The sequence below is a fragment of the Aphelocoma coerulescens genome, chromosome 3 (genome assembly GCF_041296385.1).
Source record: "Aphelocoma coerulescens isolate FSJ_1873_10779 chromosome 3, UR_Acoe_1.0, whole genome shotgun sequence".
Lineage (NCBI taxonomy): Eukaryota > Metazoa > Chordata > Aves > Passeriformes > Corvidae > Aphelocoma > Aphelocoma coerulescens.
Window position 1 is genome coordinate 121,287,397 of NC_091016.1, and position 7,755 is coordinate 121,295,151.

Sequence of the window (7,755 nt, forward strand, 5' to 3'; positions counted from 1 at the left end):
ATGACACGGCATATGAAAGGCAAACAGGAAAATAAAAAGATAAGGTAATGAGATAATTTCATGCTGTCAGATAATTAATTGCATTTAATAAAGGTACACAAATATATATCTATCCCCAATGGCCCTCTCCTAGACACTAGCAAGCAGACTCTTTCTAAGCATCTTGTAGTTTTTAGGAAATGTCTGCGAGGGATGCAGCTGTTTCTAATTCACCCTCAGATTTCTATAAAAATGACTAAGATGAAAATAGAGTGCAACTCATTAAAACTCAGGGATAAATTAAAAGAGGCTGGATGAAAAGCTTCCCTATAACAAAACACAAAGAACCAGGGAACACAGCGTTTCTTTGAAGTAGAGATGTTGGTGGACAGACCACCGGTGCATAGGACAATGAATTTCCAAGATCTTAATCTGCAGTTGCTCGTTACCAAGAAGCACATGAACTGGAATAACAACTGTTGGAGATGAAGAATGTTGAGCCAGCAAATGTCATCTCTCATCTTTCTGCCCACAAATGCTGAATTCACCACCTCTCTTTGTGATACAGGATGTAGGAGACCAAAGAAAATACCTGGTGTCAACACCTGAAACTAAAAAGACCACCTGCCAGGATTGATTGGCATGACTCGCCTTTAACAAAAGCTGGCTCAAAAAAACTACAGGACAGAGACAGACAGGCAGAGTTCAGAAGGAACTTAAATAGCACCACATGCTCCCCATGATGGCTTTATCTGAATCCTGCTCAAAGCCACCTCCCCTTTTTTATAATTCACAAGTTACTGATGTCTTCAGAAGTGGAAAAAGAAAGGAGGAGCAGAAAGGAAATACCTTCCCCTCTGCTTTCTCCAAGGATAAAATATGTTCTGTTTGGCTTTGGTTATGGGTAATGGTAGCTGTAATTTCAGATTGATGGTTTAGTCCTATTGTCTGGCCAAACACTGATAGATATTTCACACAAACATGGGCTTGGGTTGAAGACTACAGTGTCTCAAAAAATATGTTATATTTAGAGGTCTGACAGTCTTGCAGAGGTCATGTCCATGCCTAAACTTTTTCCACAAATTAAAAGATGTTCCTGCAAAAAAAACCACTCCAGGAGATCCTGCCTTTCAACAGGAGAGTGACTGCCAGTTCCTTTGTCCTGTTTTCTGTCATCTGCAAGACAGCAAGGTAACGAGGGAACTTGCAGCCTGACATCGCCTGCCTCCCACTGAGGTGTGCCTCTGGGTGCCCCAGCTCCCACTCCTGACTGCTGCATGCCATTAGAAATCTGCTCACCACGGATCTCTGATGCTCATGCCACAGCCTGCTGAACCCTGAAATGGCGTTAAATCCATGTATGGCAGCAAGTGCATCAAGGATAGCACATTTCATTTCCTGCTGGCTGTGGCCTGGCATTATTTGTGTTTCTGAAAATTGCTGCCACATAGTAGCAGTAGCTATTTTTACATTCCTAGACCTGGTGCAAACAATGAAGTAAAGGGACGATGTGCCTGTATGGGGACTGCTGAAACTGAAAAGAATGGGAGCTACTGACGAAGTAAAGAGGTTTTGATAAATGTTCTCTTAGGGTCAAGTTGTTTGAGAACTAATGTGGAAAGACACATCTGCAGATGACCATAAGGTTGCCTACAGCTGCCAAAAAAACACAATGAGGAGATACTTGAGTCTTTATCCAACTGTGACAATAAAGGTGGGGCTCCCAGTAAACAAATCCAGGAAGTAGCAAATAGATGTTGGCCTTGGACTTCCTTATGTACAAAATTGTACAACTACCAGCCATCCTTTCCCATCCTTTCTAGAGTGAAAAAGGAAATGAGAGAAGCTGAGAAGGAAATCGAATTGCAGGAAAGGGACGAGGAGATCTCTTTTGGCAGAAGTGTGGTGTTGTCCTGTGCTTCGTTTGTTAGGATTAGAAGAGTTATAAATGGGTCTGTAACATGCTGGGCCTGGACTCATTAATTTAAAATGAGTCATAGGGTGACATCTCATGAAATGTAATAAACAAAAACTGTGCAGAAATTTGGCTGGGGAAACCCTAATTAAAGCTATTTTAAAAAAAAAAATATTTCAGAGAAGATATATCTCAGTTTCCTTAATTTACTGATTCAATGCTTCTTTCAATGTTTACCCTGACAAGATCATAGACTTCTACAGAAGCTGTCCCAGAGCTCAATGACACTGAGCTCTTCCCTTTGAAAGAAGAAGGCCTGCACTACGTTTCTTCTGCTAAATACTCTGTATAGAAAGATAATCTCTGTATAAATGTGTTGGTTTAGCTGAATCTCAGGCAGCTGGGTAAAAAATTAAAATTAAAATTAAAATTAAAAATTATAGAAAGCTGAGCAATTGGTGGAAAGACTTTCCTAATGAACGCTGACATTCCACATTGAGATGCAAATGTCTACTAACCCTTGTGACATCTATTACCAGTTTTCTTTAGTTATCTGGGGCATGTCATGGAATCTTATGTGTCATTTAGGTGCCTTTCAGGCCTTACATCAGTGGTGCAACCTAAGGAAAGGTGCCACTGGCATTTATATTTCCCATAATAATCTTCATTGTGTAATCAGGTGTTTCTGTGGGAAATGCCTGGGCTTTGCTGAATTGACCGTACCCACCTAGACTCATTTTCCAAAAAAGACTCAGGTTCAAGGTGAAAATATTAATTCTACTCAGTCGCTTCAGGGATTTACATTGTTGAGCTTCCTCAGAATCAAGCCTGTTACTAAGATTGCAATGAATTCAAATAATTTAAAAAATACAGACTCAAAATAAATAGCCATAAGAGCCCAGTGATTAGATCACTCACGTGGAAGGCAGATGACCTGGTTTGCAGGCTTTACTCGAGCTATGTGGTGGTTATGACAGCACTTTCTACATCCAAACAGAATGTTCTCATTACTGTAATATTCCACAGACAGATCTCTACATATTTACTCCAGCACCACTGCTCTAGACTGGCAAGATTCATGGAGCCAGAAGGAGAGACAGTGCAGATCAGGCATTTGGCTGGAGGTAGGAAGATTTGGTGTCATCATTTTGCAATGTTTATTTTTCATAAAAAATAACTATCTAATGATAAAGAAACATTATTTTTTTGATGTTCTCCATCTGGTTCAGAACATTACATTATGATATGGACACTTAATTCTGCCTCCTCCTGCCTGATTGTTTCGTTTCTCACTTGAGTGCCCAAATCCCTGTGTCAAACCTTAGTTCATGGGTGAAAAACTAGGGATGAATTTCCTTCCCTGCAGCCTTTGCATCCTAAATCTGTTTGGCTTGCAAAGTTTTTGGGAAGTGATATTTTCTTGCTAAGTGCTTTTAGAGCCAAATACATGCAGTAAGTGGACTGCCATAGTCTGAGGCAAATGTTATTAATATAACCAGAACATGTAACTGATATCCATACAAGCTATTATCTATGTGAGAGTAATTTCAGCCTTTTTCTCATGATCTCTATGGGGCTTTTTTCCTCTTTAAAATAATTTGAATTTCCAACCAAATAAATTCAGTGTTTCTGTGCAGAGATTTTTTTTTAACAAATCCTAAGATTATATTGGCAAGCTTACAGCATCTAGCAACCATTTTTATTGTTATTCTTTTTTTACTTACATCCACACTGAGGAATACACTGAACACCAATGGATATGTTTTATGGATCTCCACAGAAAAAATAAAGAAAAGTAGAAGAGAAAAAAAGGCATAAGATAGAGCCCCAGCGAAAGCAATGAAAACATTTTCCTTTCAAAGCTTTCCTTTGCTTGCTAGGAAAATATTTATGAAATGCAGTTTAATGCATTTCCTGAAAATTAACACAGAGATGCATTTGCAGCTAATTAACCTATTCTCAAAGAAAGCAATTGGGAAATGCTTGATTAATGTTTAAGGCATAAGATACACACAAAAAATGTAGGCAAAACTTCATCATGGCACCCAGGAGATCGCTGTGTGACACAATCTAGAGTCTGTGTGTAGCTCACTCTCCACAGGAACTAATTTTGAAGCGCCAGAATGCTGTGAATTGTCTGTAAAACACTGTAGAAGAAGCTCAGTGTAGAACAGAAGGCATGCTTTCCCTAGGAAGAATGCTGATAAAATTTTAATGAAGTAACATGTTGTCATGGGGATTTGTTGCTATTCATTAATTCATTGTGCTTTTCCCCTATAGTTTTGCTGAAGTTGAGTGACAAATTGTCAAGTAGCAGTCTTAGAGGTTTAAAGTTTCTCATTGATAATCCAACTTTACCACAAACAGTTTTAAAGTATCCACTGTTTATGGAATAAGCCTTCTGAGGTACTGGAGTTAGACTCATCCATGTGGGGAGAGTCAGGGGATGGGCTGTGTTCATTTTATTCCTTCAACGACCTCACTAACAGTAACTGAGAAATCCACCTCCCAGGCATATAGGTCCTACCACGTCTGACTATTTCCAGACATATTCATATTATCAGTATTCCCCTCTTAAAAAATAAAAACAAACCAAACAACAGCCCTGAAAAATGTGTGTCCTTCCCACTGAGGGTGGGATGAAGACAGTGGCCTGAAGCCTGAGAAGGGCAATGAAGCTGGGGAAGGGTCTGGAGCACAAGTCTGATGAGGAGCAGCTGAGGGAGCGGGGGGGGCTCTGCCTGGAGAGAAGGAGGCTCAGGGGGGACCTTCTCACTCTCTACAAGTCCCAGACAGGAGGGTGCAGCCAGGTGGGGGTCAAGCTCTGCTTCCAAGGAGCAAGCAGCAGGACCATAGGAAATGGCCTCGAGTTGTGCCAGGGGAGGTTTATTTTGGATTTTAGGAAAAATTTCGTCAGTGAACGTATTGTCAAGCTTTAGATCAGGCTGCCCAGGCCAGTGGTGGAGCCACCACCCCTGGAGGCATTTACAAGCTCTATAGATGTGGCACCTGGGGCCATGGTTTAGTGGTGATCTTAGTGGAGCTGGAGGAGCTGTTGGAATCAATGATCCTAGAAGGATTTTCCTTGATTCTATGGTATTCCTGCTCCCAAAGTAGATGGTATGAAATAATTTTATCCTCTTGTCTGGGCACTTGGGTGTGAGATCTATGGGGATTCTGCTGCATTTCTTTTTTTAACAGGGGCTTTATCAATGCGACCCCCATCAGGATGTGAAGTATCTATGGAATTTACATTTACAAGAAGGCAAGTACATAAACCCCCACAAAAAGGTTTTCTTGACTGACATTTCAACAACAGCAGGGATCATATTCAAACCATAAAATGGTGAGGTGCATGGGGAAAAAAAGAAGTTTAGTGGGCTTCATTTGAGGAGATGTTGACTCATTTATGGTTTTGGCTCTTAGGAGCTGAGTGCTGTTTCCTTATTCAGTGTCTGCTTCCACATCAGACCATGTATTCTGCCTTAATCTTTGCAAATATCCCCACCCAGCACAGACTTTTGTAATGTTTTATGCAAGATAACATTTTTCTATCTAAAAAGTTACCCTAAGCTACCTGAATGCTATAGAGAATGAAAATCAGCTTCAGCTGGTGCCAGTTGGATCAGTTGTTTCTCATTTAAGTTATTCCAAAGTTTCAGGGGTTTGGTTGTTTTTGTTTTGTTTTGGTTTGGTTTTTTTCTATATAGAACAAATACTTTCATGGTTTTCAGGAAGAAGATGGTCTAAATTTTGCACAATGAGGTGATATTCACATAGGAACACATTGCTAAAGTATACTATTTTCCTGGACTGGCTTCCATCTGTTTTCCAGATTTGCTGACAATTCTGCAATGGAAATAGTTAGAGTGTAATATCAGACTTGATCATGACAAGTCCTGGCCTCCAGATTTTAATTCCCCACTAATATAGCTGAAAATGTAGGTGATGATTTTAAACAGACATTTTGAGACATCTCTATTTACCCAGACTTCCTAATTATCAGCAGTGAATGTGGATATTTAGTCAGTAAGGGATATGTAGGAGACAAAATTATTTCATGAACAGCATGATTTTTTTTTTTTAGTTGTTCTAATGACTGCACACATGGTTTTGAAACGACATCTACAACTGGAAGATTTTTCCTTCAGCAGTTTGCCATAAAATTTCTCCTTTCCAATTCTGTACCAGTGTCAAGAATAAATCTTCGCAGCCACCACAAACCGGAGATCTAAATTGTCCAGTCCACTAGAAACAGTCTTAAAACAATCTCTTAAATCATTACATTTCATATCAGCTGTGTTTTATCAGAGTTCACCCCAATACTCTGTTGGCTGGAGAGGGGCCTTTCAATAGGGCAGTGACAGAGCAAGGGCAAATGGCTTTGAACTAACAGAGGGCAGGGTAGAGATTAGATAGGATGAAGAAATTCATCCTATTGGTGAGGCCCAGGCACAGGCTGCCCAGAGAAACTGTGGCTGCCTCATCCCTGGAAGTGTTCAAGGGCAGGTTGGACACCAAGGAAATTCATCCATCTCATACCCTGTGCTTTTCTGCAGAACTTTCAGGTGGTAGAAAATTTGAACCGGTTACTACTGAGGCTGTACCATGTCTAAACTCAGAACTAAAGGTGTAGAAAGCCATCACTGCTATCTATTCTATCATCCAGTCCTGTTGGTAGTGCCTGTGGCTTACTTGGAAGCAGGATGACTCCAGAGGTATAGCTTGTCTCTGTTGCTTCATCTTTTATGACATATTTTTCTCACTTCAACGTGGTTTGAGTAAACGCGTGATTGAGAAATGATAGAAAAAAACAGATTAAAAGAATGAAAAAAATGAGATTATAGGTTTAATTATGAGGACTTACAGAGCCAGAAGTTTGGACTCTGAGTTGGTTGAATCACTGCAGTCACAGATCAGTGTAACTTTACACCAAGTGAGAATCCAGGGCAGAGGCTGCTTTGTTAGTGTTAAGTGGGGAGTTAAGCCAAATTATCCTGTTACACACTGGATCAGAATCAAACCTCTTGTGATCCTCCACCTAGATTTTCCTTGCTGTCTAACCTTCTGCATCTAAATCCCCTTTTAAACACACTTGCCTTTCATTCCAGTAGGACCTTAGCATAATTTGCACTTTAATTCTACCTTTTGCTAAATGATCTTAATGTCCTTTACAGGCATTAATTGATTAAGGCTCTGCCTGCTCTTAAGAGTCCATGCTTTTATCCTCAGTTTATCCGGGGGGATATTGAAACATATCCAAGTCAAGTAACAAGCTCAAGGTCACAGGAGGGGAGTGAACGAAACTGGGAATCGAACTTCCACGCCTGGATCTGCCATGCTGCAATCCCTGCACTCAGCTCTGCTCATCATCCTGTGTGTGCAGGCAGGTCTGGATCCAGCAAGTTTTAGGGAAGCCTTGGAGTGAGATGTAATTAATTTGTTACGAATGCCTATAAATAAAATAAATGCTGAAATGATCCACACTTCTCTGTTGTCAAAATCATCCCCATCTCTCTCAATCCCTACTCACTGGCTGCTGACATTATTTCTTGGTTATTGGATGACAGTTCAGTGCCTTGAGTGTTCCTCTCGCTGTAGGGTTAGTAGGATAATTGACAAACCACAGGGACCAGATCCCTGGATTAGGATGACCGGACTGTCAAAACAGCCGTGACAAACTCTCACATCAACTTCTACTGCAAGTCAAGTCTATGAGGAAAAAATGCACCTTGGCAGAGCCAGAAGGGAAGTCTTTAGTTTAAATCTTTTCCCACTGCACAAAAAGCTACAGCAAGGGGGAGGAGAGAGCCTGGATCTTTGTGTTTAATTCATAGAAAACTCTGTTCCAGCAAGTCACA

The 7,755-nt window shown here is 40.5% G+C and overlaps 1 long non-coding RNA gene across 1 annotated transcript; it reads left to right on the top strand.

The window, feature by feature from the left end:
• The first annotated feature begins 4,926 nt into the window (after window positions 1–4,926).
• Window positions 4,927–7,339, top strand: LOC138107433 (uncharacterized). Its single transcript, XR_011149514.1, has 3 exons — window positions 4,927–5,014; window positions 5,096–5,159; window positions 7,127–7,339. It is a non-coding gene; the product is annotated as an uncharacterized lncRNA (long non-coding RNA).
• The last annotated feature ends 416 nt before the right edge of the window (window positions 7,340–7,755 follow it).